Source organism: Neomonachus schauinslandi, chromosome 4 (assembly GCF_002201575.2).
Source record: "Neomonachus schauinslandi chromosome 4, ASM220157v2, whole genome shotgun sequence".
Lineage (NCBI taxonomy): Eukaryota > Metazoa > Chordata > Mammalia > Carnivora > Phocidae > Neomonachus > Neomonachus schauinslandi.
In genome coordinates this window covers 108,212,054-108,225,893 of record NC_058406.1, presented here as the reverse complement: position 1 = coordinate 108,225,893, position 13,840 = coordinate 108,212,054, and positions in this window count along the sequence as shown.

Sequence of the window (13,840 nt, the reverse complement as noted above, 5' to 3'; positions counted from 1 at the left end):
TTTGGTTTTTTTGCTGAGTTTTATGAGTTCTTTATATATTTTTGGATATCAGCCCCTTATCAGATATATAATTTGCAAATGTTTCCTCCCATTTAGTAGGTTGCTTTTTATTTTGTGGATGGTTTCTTCCTTTTCTTTCTTTTTAAGGTTTATTTATTTATTTCAGAGACAGAGAAAGAGTGCATGGTGGGGGGAGGGACAGAGAGGAAGCAAACTCCCAGCTGAGTGGGGAGCCTGTCTCAGGGCTCCTGACCTGGATATCATAACCTGAGTGAAACCAAGAGTTGGATGCTTAACCAACTGAACCACACACCAGGGATGGTTTCTTTTGCTTTGCAGAAGCTTTTTAGTTTGATGTAGTCCCACTTGTTTATTTTTGCTTTTGTTGATTTTGATTTTGGAGTCAGATTCAAAAATTCATCACCAAGACTTATGTCAAAGAGCTTACTGCCTTTTTCTAATTTTCTTTCTTCCTTTCTTCCTTCCTTCCTTCCTTCCTTTCTTTCTTTCTTTCTCTCTTTCTTTTTTTTTTTTTAGGAGTTTTATGGCTTCAGGTCTTATGTTCAAATCTTTAATCTATTTTGAGTTGATTTTTATGTATTGTGTAAGATAGTGGTCCATGGAACAGAAGTTGTAGTATCTAATACTCATGACAATAATATTTAAAGGTAGGGAAGGTAAACAGACCTAAATGGAAGCAAGATGTCAACACTATAATAAGGGGTATAATGCCTATACTACTAGTTTGTGATAAGTCAAATATGTATAGTGTAATACCCAGAACAATCACTACAAAACCATACAAAGAATACACAAAACATGCATGCAAATAATAAAACCTCAAAATACAAGAAACAAAAACTGATATGGCAGAAAGAAAGACCCACAATTATAGTTGGGAACTCAACACCCTTCTGACAGCAAATGATACAAATGCTGGACAGAAAATTAGCAAAAATATAATGAATCTAAACCATCTACTTAACCAACAGGATGTAATTGATATATATATATATAACACTGCACTAAAAAACAGCAGAATACACATTGTTTTCAAGAACCCATGGAATTCTCACTAACATAGACAAACATCAACAAATTTAAAAGAATTGAAATGATAAAAGTGTTACCATAATGAAATCAAACAGGAAATAAGTAATAAAAAGTCACCAGGAATAGCTGTAAACATGTGGAAAACACATAAAACACTTTTATATTATCCATGAAGCAAAGTCTCAAAGGATATTTTATTTTTATTTTTTATTTTATTTTATTTTTTTAAAGATGATTTATTTATTTGAGAGAGAGATATCAAGAGAGCACAGAGGGAGAATGAGAGGGAGAAACAGACTCCCCACTGAACAGAGAGCCCAATGTGGGCTCGAACCCAGGATCCTGAGATCATGACCTGAGCTGAAGGCAAATGTTTAACCAACTGAGCCACACAGGTGCCCCTCAAAAGATATTTTAAAAAACACATAAAACTGAATAAAAATAAAAATACAACACATCAAACTATGTGATATGCAGCTAAAGCAATGCTGAGAGGTAAATTTATAGCACTAAATGTTTACATTATTAGAAAGGAAAGGTCACAAATCTAAGTTCCTATTGTAATAAATTAGAAATGAACTTAAAGCCAAGAGAAGGAAGGAAATAATAAATATCAATTAAAGTAACAAACTTGAAACCAATTAAACAAACACAAAAACAACTGAGAAAATAAAACAAAATATATTTTTTAAAAAATAAATAAAACTGATAAAGTTTGAAAGAAATAGAGAAGATACAATCACTAATATTAGAAACACAAGAAGGGGTATTGCAATATATCCTTCAGCCATTACCAGAATAATAAGGGAATACCAAGAACAACTTTATGCTCATAAATTCAACAACTTAGAAAAAAATGTACCAATTCTTTGGAAAAGACAAAATACAAAATCCAACCTAGATGAAATAGATAACCTGAATATTCCTATTACCAGTAAATGACTGAATTCATAATTAAAACCATCTCACCAAATAAGTCTTTTAAGCCAGATTATTTCATGGGAAAATCTCACCAAACATTTAAAGAAGAATGAACACTAATTGTACATGATTTGTGTGAGAAAACTGAGAAAGTAGAACATTTCTCAACTCATTTTATGAGGACATTATTACACTGACACCAACACCAGAAAAGATCGCAAGAAAAGCTATGGATCAATATATGTCATGACCATAGATGTAAAAAAATCCTCGAAAACAATATTAGCAAGCCCAATCCAGCAATGTATAAAAAGAAGTATATATCATGGACAAGTGGGTTTTATCCTAGATATGCATTTTTTAATCAAGCAATGTAAACTATCATATCAGTAAGCTAAAGGTGAAAGATTATATTATTATATCAGTTGATGAAGGAAAAGCATTTGACAAAATCCAACACTATTTTGTGATTCCAGCAATTTATAGAGGGGAATTAACTTAGTTTGATAAAATGCATGTTGAGGGAGGTCATCAAAAGGATGTGACTGCTGGTTGACCGATGAGCTGGATCCTGGAAACCAGAGGCTCCTCATCCCCACTCCTGTCCTTGGAATGTAGGTTCTGCTTATCTAATCTGCTCCCAGAGGCTGCTCCAACGATACAGCCTCGAGTTACTGATGTGTTGAGACCAGCTGGATGACATACATCACTGAGCCCAGTTAAGGCCTCTATATAAACTTGTAAGATTTGAGGGTCCCATATGAAGGTTTACTCATTTTGTGGCCACCCAAGCAAACCTCATATATATGTTCCCTTGCTTATTAAACATGCCACTTACCCATCTGTAATGGCCTGCCTCTTTATTTAGTCTCTCCTTGCCCTCCTGACAGAATGCTATGTGTCCATACCTGATGAGTCTGCTAATGTATTATCTTTATTAAATCATACGGAGACACAAGTGAATGCCCTGAGTGATCTGCTCCCTAGCCTAGAAGAGTTAATGAATTGGTGGATAAAATCATGGGACTCTTAGCAAAAAGGAAAAAAAAAAAAAGTTGTCACTGATTTTGGGAATCATTGTCTTAATTTGTGTTTTCTCTTGTGCGTGTCTGTGTTGTTGCTGTGGCATTTGCTTCCATTGCAGGATAGCTACCAAGTGAGCCACCTCCATGCTCCTGAAACCCCTTGCTGAATGCTTAGGACACACTGCCAAAGATGGGGGACATATGAGATTGCAAGAGTGGGTCACTGAGGGTGGAGTGTTGGAGGAGGTCATCAAGAGGACATGACTGCCAGTTCATGAGCTGGTGAGGAGCCTTGTCCTGGAATGTGGGTTCTGTTTGCCTTTAGGGCAAACAAGACAAGCCTCAGATGTAAGTTCCGTTCTTATTAAATCTGCCACCTACCAATCTGGAGTGGTCTGTCTCTTTGTTCTCTCTCTCTGCCCTCCTTGTACAAGAGTCGGTTTCAGATTACACCTGAGACACTCATTAGCAGCTTTCAAACCGACAATGCATCTATAAAAACCCTGGAGCTTACATAGAACTTAGTCTTGAAAAGCTGAATGTTTTTTCCCTAGAAGTGGGAATGAGGCAATGAATTTCTCTCTTACCAATGCTTTTCTTTCTTTCTTTTTTAAAAGATTATTTATTTATGTATTTATTTGAGAGAGAGAGCATGCGTGCACAATGGGGGGAGGGGCAGAGAGAGAGAAGGAGAAGCAGACTCCCCGCTAGAGCAGCCTGATAGGGGACTTGATCTCAGGACCCTGAGCTCATGACCTGACCTGAAGGCCAGGTCAGACTCCACTTAAGAGACTGAGCCACCCAGGCGCCCCTTACCAGTGTTTTTCAACAAGACACTTTTCAACATAGTACAGGTACTGCTATAGGACAAAATCAATAAGTTAAAAAAAAAAAAAGAAAATTTAAAGGCATACAAATTGGAGAGAAAAAAGAAAAAAAGAAATCCTAAGGAATTTGTAAAAACAAACAGCTTGAACGTCAGCAATGTTACATAAGAGAATATCAACACATTAAAAAAATCGTATTTCTACTTATCAACATTGAGCATGAAGAAACCAAATTTAAAAACAATACTATTTATAATTGCTCCAAGAAAATGAAATGCTTAGTTATGCTTAATATAGACTTAATACTTAAAAAATTATACTTAACCACAAAGATATGGTATCTGTATGCTGTTAATTGTAAAATGCTGATGAAAGAATTTTAAGACCTCAGTGAACGCTCCTTCCCCAGACTGTTCTGAATTTCAGGACACATTTGCATGTCTGTATATCTGTATACCTGTATATCTACCTGTTTTAGTGCACAAACTCATGTGTCCAAAATAGAATTTCTGATCTTTCCCAAACTTAATTATCTTCCTTCCTTTTTAGTGACAACAAAATGGTGGCAGCCTTTAAATTTTGTTTCATATTAAAAACTGAGATCTGAGAATATTTTACACTTTGATTATTAACCAGAGGTCCAATTACTAAGCCTCGTCAATTCTAAAATTCTCAGATTTTACCACTTCTCCCCATTTCTACAACTCTCAGCCTTACTGGTATTGCTGTCTAGTTTCCCTTAAAGGCAGGTAGATAGCATTCAGATGATCACTATAAAAAGCACATTTAATCATGCCATTCCTCAGCTTGCAGATCATCCAATGGCTTCGCACTGCCCGGACTTCTTGGTGTGAACAGAAATAGCTTCATTTTGAAAGCTCTCCATCCCAGCACTCATTCACAATTTTTTCTATCCTAATCTAGCTACAAGTACTTCCTGCAATTTCTTAATTTTGAAATAATTCCTTCAATATAGCCTTGTACGTATGATATTTCCCTTCTCCACCTCCCATTTTTATTGAGTAATCTTGATTTTCCTTCAGGTTTTATATTGTTTGTTTCCTCACACATCCTTATTATAAAGCCAATTAAGAGATTTTTCTTCTACAGTGCTCAGTACAATCATGCATGTTTTTCTATATGTGTATGTAGACAGTTACTTTATGCATTACAGTTTTCCTCACCAGACTGTGAGGATGATTTTGTCCACCTTCCAGATCTGTGGTGCTTGAAATCCATGTAATGAACAGAGTAATGACCACATGATTATTTAAAACATGACATCCTGTGGTATTCCAATTCTGAAATTTTAACAACTCATTAGTAATCGATAGTATCTTATTTACTATTATGGGCAGCTATAGTTTTACAGATTTTTAAAATATATGAAAAGAGGTAGTATATTCACTCAGCGAACATTTGGATTTGCAGTGTGTGCTGCAGTGATTGGAGCAGAGACTATTGTGTCCAAAGGCCTGATTTTCCCTTTGCTCTTCCACTTTCTATGCTGTGATCTAGAGTCAACATCACTTTCTTTATCTGTAAACCTACCTCACAAGATTGTGAAAAGAAAGGAAATAATGCATATGAATGGGCTAAAATAGAACTCAGACTATACTAACTGCTTAACAAGAAAATATTATTATTAATAGTATCCATTTTACTATTGTTTGTAAAGTTTCACCATTGCAATTATATGACAGAAAATGACTAAAGACATAAGCTTTAGGAGAAGAGTTTATAAACTTCAAAAAATAAATGTTTCTGAATTATCTGTGGATTTATATTATTCTAAGAACACTAAGCTCAACTATATGTCTAAGAGGGAAAATGCTGTGTGAGTTCACCAACTGAGTAATGTTATTCAAGAATTTAGTGATGACCACAGACCATACTAGATTATGCTGTAAGGGACCAACTTCCCACAACCAGAGAGAAGAAACAATTTTGCAATATCAAAAAAAATCACTAGTGATATATTAATAAAAAATATATTATATTTTTCATTATATCTATCTTTAATAGGCCAGTCAACCTAGTCGTTAGGACTTTTATCCTAGTTATTTCTATTAAAGCATTCAAATGAGCTATGAATTTATAATTAAAATTAATATTTCTATGCTTTAAAAACAATTAAGAGGGAGCACCTGGGTGGCTCAGTCGTTGAGCATCTGCCTTTGGCTCGGGTCCTGATCCCGGGGTCCTGGGATTGGGCCCCCTGTTGGGCTCCGGCCCCGCAGAAGCCTGCTTCTTCCCCTCCTACTCCCCCCACTTGTGTTTCCTCTCTCGCTGTGTCTCTCTCTGTCAAATAAATAAAATCTTAAACAAACAAACAAACACACACAAGAGACTGTCAAATTCAATCAAATAAATATCATGTATTGATTAGGTAGAACATTGCAAATTTTTTTGTGAGATCATTTCTTTTTTTTTAATTTTATTTTACTACATTATGTTAGTCATCATACATTACATCATTAGTTTTTTTTATTATTATTATGCTATGTTAATCACCATACATTACATCATTAGTTTTTGATGTAGTGTTCCATGATTCATTGTTTGCGTATAACACCCAGTGCTCCATGCAGAACGTGCCCTCTTTAATACCCATCACCAGGCTAACCCATCCCCCCACCCCCCTCCCCTCTAGAACCCTCAGTTTGTTTTCAGACTCCATAGTCTCTCATGGTTCATTTCCCCTTCCGATTCCCCCCCTTCATTTTTCCCTTCCTACTATCTTCTTTTTTTTTTAAACATATAATGTACTATTTGTTTCAGAGGTACAGGTCTGTGATTCAACAGTCTTACACAATTCACAGCGCTCACCATAGCACATACCCTCCCCAGTGTCTATCACCCAGCCACCCCATCCCTCCCACCCCCCACCACTCCAGCAACCCTCAGTTTGTTTCCTGAGATTAAGAATTCCTCATATCAGTGAGATCATATGATACATGTCTTTCTCTGATTATTTCGCTTAGCATAATACCGTCTAGTTCCATCCACGTCATTGTAAATGGCAAGATTTTGTGTTTTTTGATAGCTGCATAATATTCCATTGTGTGTATATATATATATATATATATATATATATATACACACACACACACACCACATCTTCTTTATCCATTCCTCTGTCGATGGACATCTTGGCTCTTTCCATAGTTTGGCTATTGTGGACATTGCTGCTATAAACATTGGGGTGCACATACCCCTTTGGATCCCTACATTTGTAACTTTGGGGAAATACCCAGTAGTGCAATTGCTGGGTCATAGGTCACTCTATTTTCAACTTTTTGAGGAACCTCCATACTGTTTTCCAGGGTGGCTGCACCAGCTTGCATTCCCACCAACAGTGTAGGAGCATTCCCCTTTTTCCGCGTCCTCGCCAACCAACATCTGTCATTACCTGACTTGTTAATTTTAGCCATTCTGACTGGTGTGAGGTGGTATCTCATTCAGGTTTTGATTTGGATTTCTCTGATGCCAAGTGATGTTGAGCACTTTTTCATGTGTATGTTGGTCCTTTTGAGGTCTTTGGAAAACTGTCTCTTCATGTCTTCTGCCCATTTCTTGATTGGATTATTTGTTCTTTGGTTGTTGAGTTTGATAAGTTCTTTATAGATTTTGGATACTAGCCCTTTTTCTGATATGTCATTTGCAAATATCTTCCCCCATTCTGTTGGTTGTCTTTTGGTTTTGTTGACTGTTTCCTTTGTGTGCAAAAGCTTTTTATCTTGATGAGGTCCCAATAGTTCATTTTTGCCCTTGCTTCCCTTGCCTTTGGCAATGTTTCTAGGAAGAAGTTGCTGTGACCGATGTCGAAGAGGTTACTGCCTATGTTCTCCTCTAGGATTTTGATGGACTCCTGTCTCACATTTAGGTCTTTCATCCATTTTGAGTCTATTTTTGTGTGTGGTAGAACATTGTAATTTTTTGACCAAAAGGATTTCAAACTATCCCACTAGGATATGAAGAGAGTGTGATGTAAATGGTTATACAGATATCGGTAGATGAGTGACCCACACTACTTTTCCTTATTTTAGAGTTTAGGTATGTAAGAAACAAATGAAACAGGAAAAATACATAAATAGGGAATGGCAGTGTGATTAATAAGTGAATTAAAATAAATAAAATAGTTTTATATCAAAGTGTGATTCCCTGAAACCGTTCTTCATGCTTCTATCGTATTCCTGAATGAATCTTTTATAGGTCCATAAGTATCGTTTTTGGTCACCTCAAGCACCACGTATAAACAATGGCTCTCAAGCTGTGGTGTCTCTCAGGATCTCCTCAGGAGCTTGAAAACTACAAACACCCAGGTAGAGTTCTCCTCCCACAGGCCTGGGTCTCTGTGTTATTAGCTCTCTAGGAGATGCTGATTCACCTCAATGTTTGAAAACCTTATGAAATGACAGCCAGTGAAATAGAGAGCTTTATAGAATTTTTTAAAAGCATTCTCTTTCTCTGTCTTTGTCTCTCTGTCTCTCTTTCTCTGAATTATTTTTATGCAACTCCTCATGATTTTCTCTCTTGGCACACTTGGAAGATTTATATTCACTGATGTTTCCAAATGCCCAGGTGTTTGGCATCTTAAATTCTAATATATAGGTGCTTGACAGAAATTGGGCATTGTACAGACAGTCCTCACCAGGGCATGCATAGTCTACCCTGATGCTTTTTGAATTTTAAAGTCTCAGCATTCCCTCTTGGCATGGTAAATGTGTACAGAGGTTCAGATTGAAAGAATCCCTGGTGGGTAAAGAAGAGTCAAATTCAAATAAACAGGATATTTGTGCTCTGCCGGAGGTAAAGAGTTATTCTGTCTTTTAATAAAAGACAGCACTCATGTTAATAACATGAAAATAAATATCTAATATCAATTCAAGGTAGTACATGGTCTCTCACTACTATGTAATTACCTGAACAAATACAGAACATCTAGGTAGGTTCTGACATTGCCAAATATGCAGCCCATTCCTTCCCTCAAGTGGAATCACAGGGGGAAAAAATGAACACGTGGAGTATCAAATAATTGTTTTAGTTCTCCTTGAATTTTATCTACTAGAAGAAATTGATACTCAAGAGAGGTAAGAACATTTGCTTTACAACACAATAATCTCATATGGAGTATTCAATAGAGGTTTATGAATTAAAAGTATGTGTTCTTACATTTGTGGAGCTAAAGTATTTCAAGCAGTGAAAGATATAAATAAGAAAAGATCATGCCAAAAATAATTTTATATTTGATAGGACAAATTACGCAACTAGAAACTAAACTTTTAAAAAATCCTGAATATATGATTAATATGCATACTGCAAACATATTAGAACACCCACACATTTAAAATATATTTTAATATGTAAAATATTCTTGCTATTAATAAATTTAATTTACCACCTTGTGTATTTTGATTAACATTACAAACATGTATAAGTTGTAAATAGTGGATGGATAAAAATTTATTCAGTTGGAAAATATTTTTTTATAAAGATTTTATTTATTTATTTGACAGAGAGAGACATAGCGAGAGCAGGAACACAAGCAGGGGAAGTGGGAGAGGGAGAAGCAGGCTTCCCGCAGAGCAGGGAGCCCGATGTGGGACTCGATCCCAGGACCCTGGGATCATGACCTGAGCCGAAGTCAGACGCTTAACGACTGAGCCACCCAGGCGCCCTCAGTTGGAAAATATTTTGAATAAAACCAATTTCAAATGCATTAATGGTTGTGACTAAATGATAAGGATTAATATAAGAACTATAAATATTACTTTAAAAATATATCTCATCATAGAATAAAACGATTCATATAATTGTCAGCAGTGTATTTTATTGAGGTATCTAAATGTAAAATGTCAAATTATAACAATTTTGGAAAACACATGTTGATTATGTTAAATTATCCATGTAATATTAAAATTAAGATTAAAATAAAAACAATAAAAAAGCCCTCAAACTTGACCTCATTCATACTAATTCATTTGTCCTAAGACCAATCCTTCAAAAGTTGTGGAGCTGTAACTTTAAAACTAGAATTATATTTCCACAAAAGCCTTCAGGTTTTGGAATCAATTAAATAAATGAGTCAAACTAGAATTATGGGTTTTTTCATTCCACTTTTTATCTTATCTTTACATTTGGATTCCATGCACATATATGAAATGTATATGTGTGTGTATGTAACACATGTGATAAATAATTCATATACACACATGACTAAAAATAGATTATTCTTTCAAATGTTACCTTGTGGAAAAACAGAGAAAAAAATTCTTAGAAAAATAGCACAAGAAAAATAAATAATTTCATCATGGAAATATCTTACTGCTAATTGTATTTCCAGCCAAATGGAAAAATTAAGCTCAATTTTTTCTAGATTGGCTACTGCAGCAGGGAAGATGATCCAGGATTCCCTAGTGTTTTCTGACATTCCCCAGATTGTTTCACATTTAGGTTTAGGCCTTGAGCCAATAGGATATGAGCAGAAGGGTTGTGTGTTACTTTCAGAATAAGCCCATTTGAAGTGGATATAAATTCACATACACTCTGTTTTAGAGCTGCACAGCTGGGACAAAAACACTTTGAGATGAGGGTTTGCAGAAAAGAAGTAGTCACTGGAAAGGGACAACTGTCTCTGACCCACTTCAGGTTGTGATGTCAAGGAGAAATAAATATTTGCTATACTAAGCCATTGCAGTTCTGAGTTTTATTTATTCTGCAGCATAGTCTGGTATAACCTGATTATTACAGCTACCTACAGTGATACACCTGAGATTACCCCCCACTTGTTTTGTCTATTTGTTCTTTTGATGCTTGGAGAAAAATAGTTTTCTCATAAGTAATTCTTTTGTACATTACACTGCTATAAAATCAAGACAAGATTTCCCTACTTAAAATTAAATGAAAGTTACCTAAGTTATCTAGTCTGTGTATGAGAATCTATTTTGTTTCATCGTTCAATTGACTCATCACTTTCTCCATAATAACTAAATATGGAGCAACAATCTTATGTAGTATCAAGAGTGCATAACAATGCTAAAATAAACAGAAAACCAAATTCCTAGTTTTGTGTGTGTGTCACATTATCAAAGAATACAACCAAATGCGTTATTCCTGTCTTCTATTTAGATTTTGATTTATTGTTTCCATTTGATGATTTTATAATTTGGATTTGGTTTTTAGTGTTTGTTTTTTCTATTTTTCTTTGGAGGAGGGAGATCTGATGGTGTTTTCTCCTGAGTATAGTTCTATATGGCAAGATATGGGTAGATCACTGATTTGATTACAGATTCACCTTCTGGCAATGTTTGCAGTTATTAACTCAATAAGAATACCTATGGAATAAATGGCTATTGAGTTTATCTTGTTTACTGAACACTGTTCTCAGTACTGGTCATTCAGGGAAGAGTCAGCCAACATCCCACCTTAGGTATCCCTGGGGCTATCTTCAGAAAAGAATCCAGAGTTCCTCAAGCCTGTATACCATTTATCCAAAATCCCCTTTATTTTGGCACCAGCAGGTATCTGGTGGTTTCTACACACACACGCAACACAAATGTACTCAGAGTCTTCCACTGTGGTTTTCCCTCATTCCACCTTCAATATCTAATACTCTTTTCTTTTTCTTGCCATGAAAACTTCTCTTTAGAGAAACCACCCTTCCCTCACCTTATAGTCACCATTCCAGTCCTCTAATTTTGTGGAAATGGCATATTTCCCTGTGATTTAAGGTGTTGTGATCAGAGCACTCCAATCTAATTTCTCACAGTTCAGGAATGAGCCTGTGACTCCATCTGTGATGCATGGCCCTTGCCTGAGCTTTTGGGATCTGGGAGATAAGAGACAGAGGGAGAGACCCGACTTGAAAATGCAGCCAAAATGGAAAAAAACACTTATATCTCCTCGTGCTTTCTCCCACTAGGCCCACACTAGGCATGACCAACTTGATTTTCTTTTCCCTCAAACTAGTCTACATTGTGTTCTTGTGGCCTGTCACCTGACTAACACCAGCAGATCACATCTAGGCCTAACTCCTTACTCAACAGTTTACTCTCTGTATCACTTCTCATGAGGCTTGTCCATCTTGTTTGTACTTGGGTTAAGGTCTTCCTGATTTTCCATGGATAAGCCGGGGCTATCCTAGGCTTTCTGTAAGAGCACATGTGCATCTGTAAATGAGTTGCAGGGAGCACACTGGCTCAGGATCGTGCAGGGCTCACCCTCTGGCTGCTCCCGGGCACTGACCAAGAAGGCACGATGGCAGAGTCAGGCCACTCTGCCCCACACTGGGGACTCAACAGCAGTCTGTAGGGCTTACTGGCCTGGGGAGCTGTCTCAGAACGGCATTGCAGTCGGAAGATCTCTGTCCTACCTTCCTTCTTCCCCTTTATCTTTTACAGGTTACACCTGACTGGAGTCTCCAGGTCCCCTGTGTACTCTTATTCCCACTCATTTTATCTATCCTAGGCATTCCCTAGGCATAAATCTCTTGCACATGGAATATCTTATGGGTTCTTAATTGTCAGAGGACCTGAGTGGACACATGGAGACCATTAATTTAAAGTGTCACTTAAATGTGGATCCAAATGATGATGGGCAAGATCAGTTGGTCTAAAATGACCTGGTGGTATTGTCTGATAACACTTTAACAGCAGCTGCCTCATTAAGTTGTCCCAAAGCCTGGCTCTGAGCTTACATTCAGCACGCTGCTCAGAAAGCTTTTCCATGGGTCACTTTGTTTTCTAATACTCATCTCTTTTTCTCCAGCACTTGTCTGATGTTATTTGAAAATAGACATGCTTTTCCTTTTTATTCTTTTGATTTTGTTCAATCTCCTCTTTCTAAAATTTTTCTGTTTACAATATCCATTTCTCTCATTCATCTCTCAGAACTGAAAGGCACCATCTGCGTAGAATGTTAAGTACTATTTCAAGGCAAGGATTACTATATGTTAGACCTAGAATCTCAGCTGGACCATTTGTATGTATTTTCACTGCACACATGTCAAATGGTATAAATAAAGATGCCCTGGATCCATTCATATTATTTACTTACTCTCATTGACATTTTATAAAGTGGAGGATCATTAAAATGTATAATGCAGGAGGATCATTAAAATGTTATAATGTAGGTCTATCTGAAATCAACTGTTTACTTATTCTCCAGAAATACTGGAAATAAGCAGTTATTTTTCCCAACAAATCAACAAGTATATGCAAGAGCAGACAGATGAGAATGCTATCAGTATTTTTTCCATCCAATCAGAAAAATGTGAAACCTTGAAATATGTATAACTCACACAAGACATGTTCTTATTGGTTCCAAGGTTGCATTGGTATATTCTACTCTGCTTGCCTTGAATAATATGTCAGATTTCCTGGCTACCAACAGTTTCATAGCATGGAGTCATAGAGCAATCACCGTTAGTATACTGCAGTTGTTTTTTTAACCAGATGAACACTGTCACCAATGCAAGTCATTAATTCTCTGCATCTATACATGCATTGCATCCACACCTTTGTCCCCAACTTCTTGCTGAATATTCAAACTTAATGTAATTTGAAGTATGAATTTTCTTCATATATTTGTTTTCATGTGATTGAGAAATGACACCTTTTCTTGAAAGTTTCCATTAGACCTGTCTCTTACATAATGTCTCCTCAAATTACTCTGCACCTTAGAAACAAATTCATGCTATGGTGAGTGCTGTGAATTGTGTAAGACTGTTGAATCACAGACCTGTACCTCTGAAACAAATAATACATTATACGTTAAAAAAAAGAAGAAGATAGCAGGAAGGGAAGAATGAAAGGGGGAAAATCGGAGGGGGAGACGAACCATGAGAGACTATGGACCCTGAAAAACAAACTGAGGGATCTAGAGGGGAGGGGGGTGGGAGGATGGATTAGCCTGGTGATGGGTATTAAAGAGGGCACATTCTGCATGGAGCACTGGGTGTTATACGCAAACAATGAATCATGGAACACTACATCAAAAACTAATGATGTAATG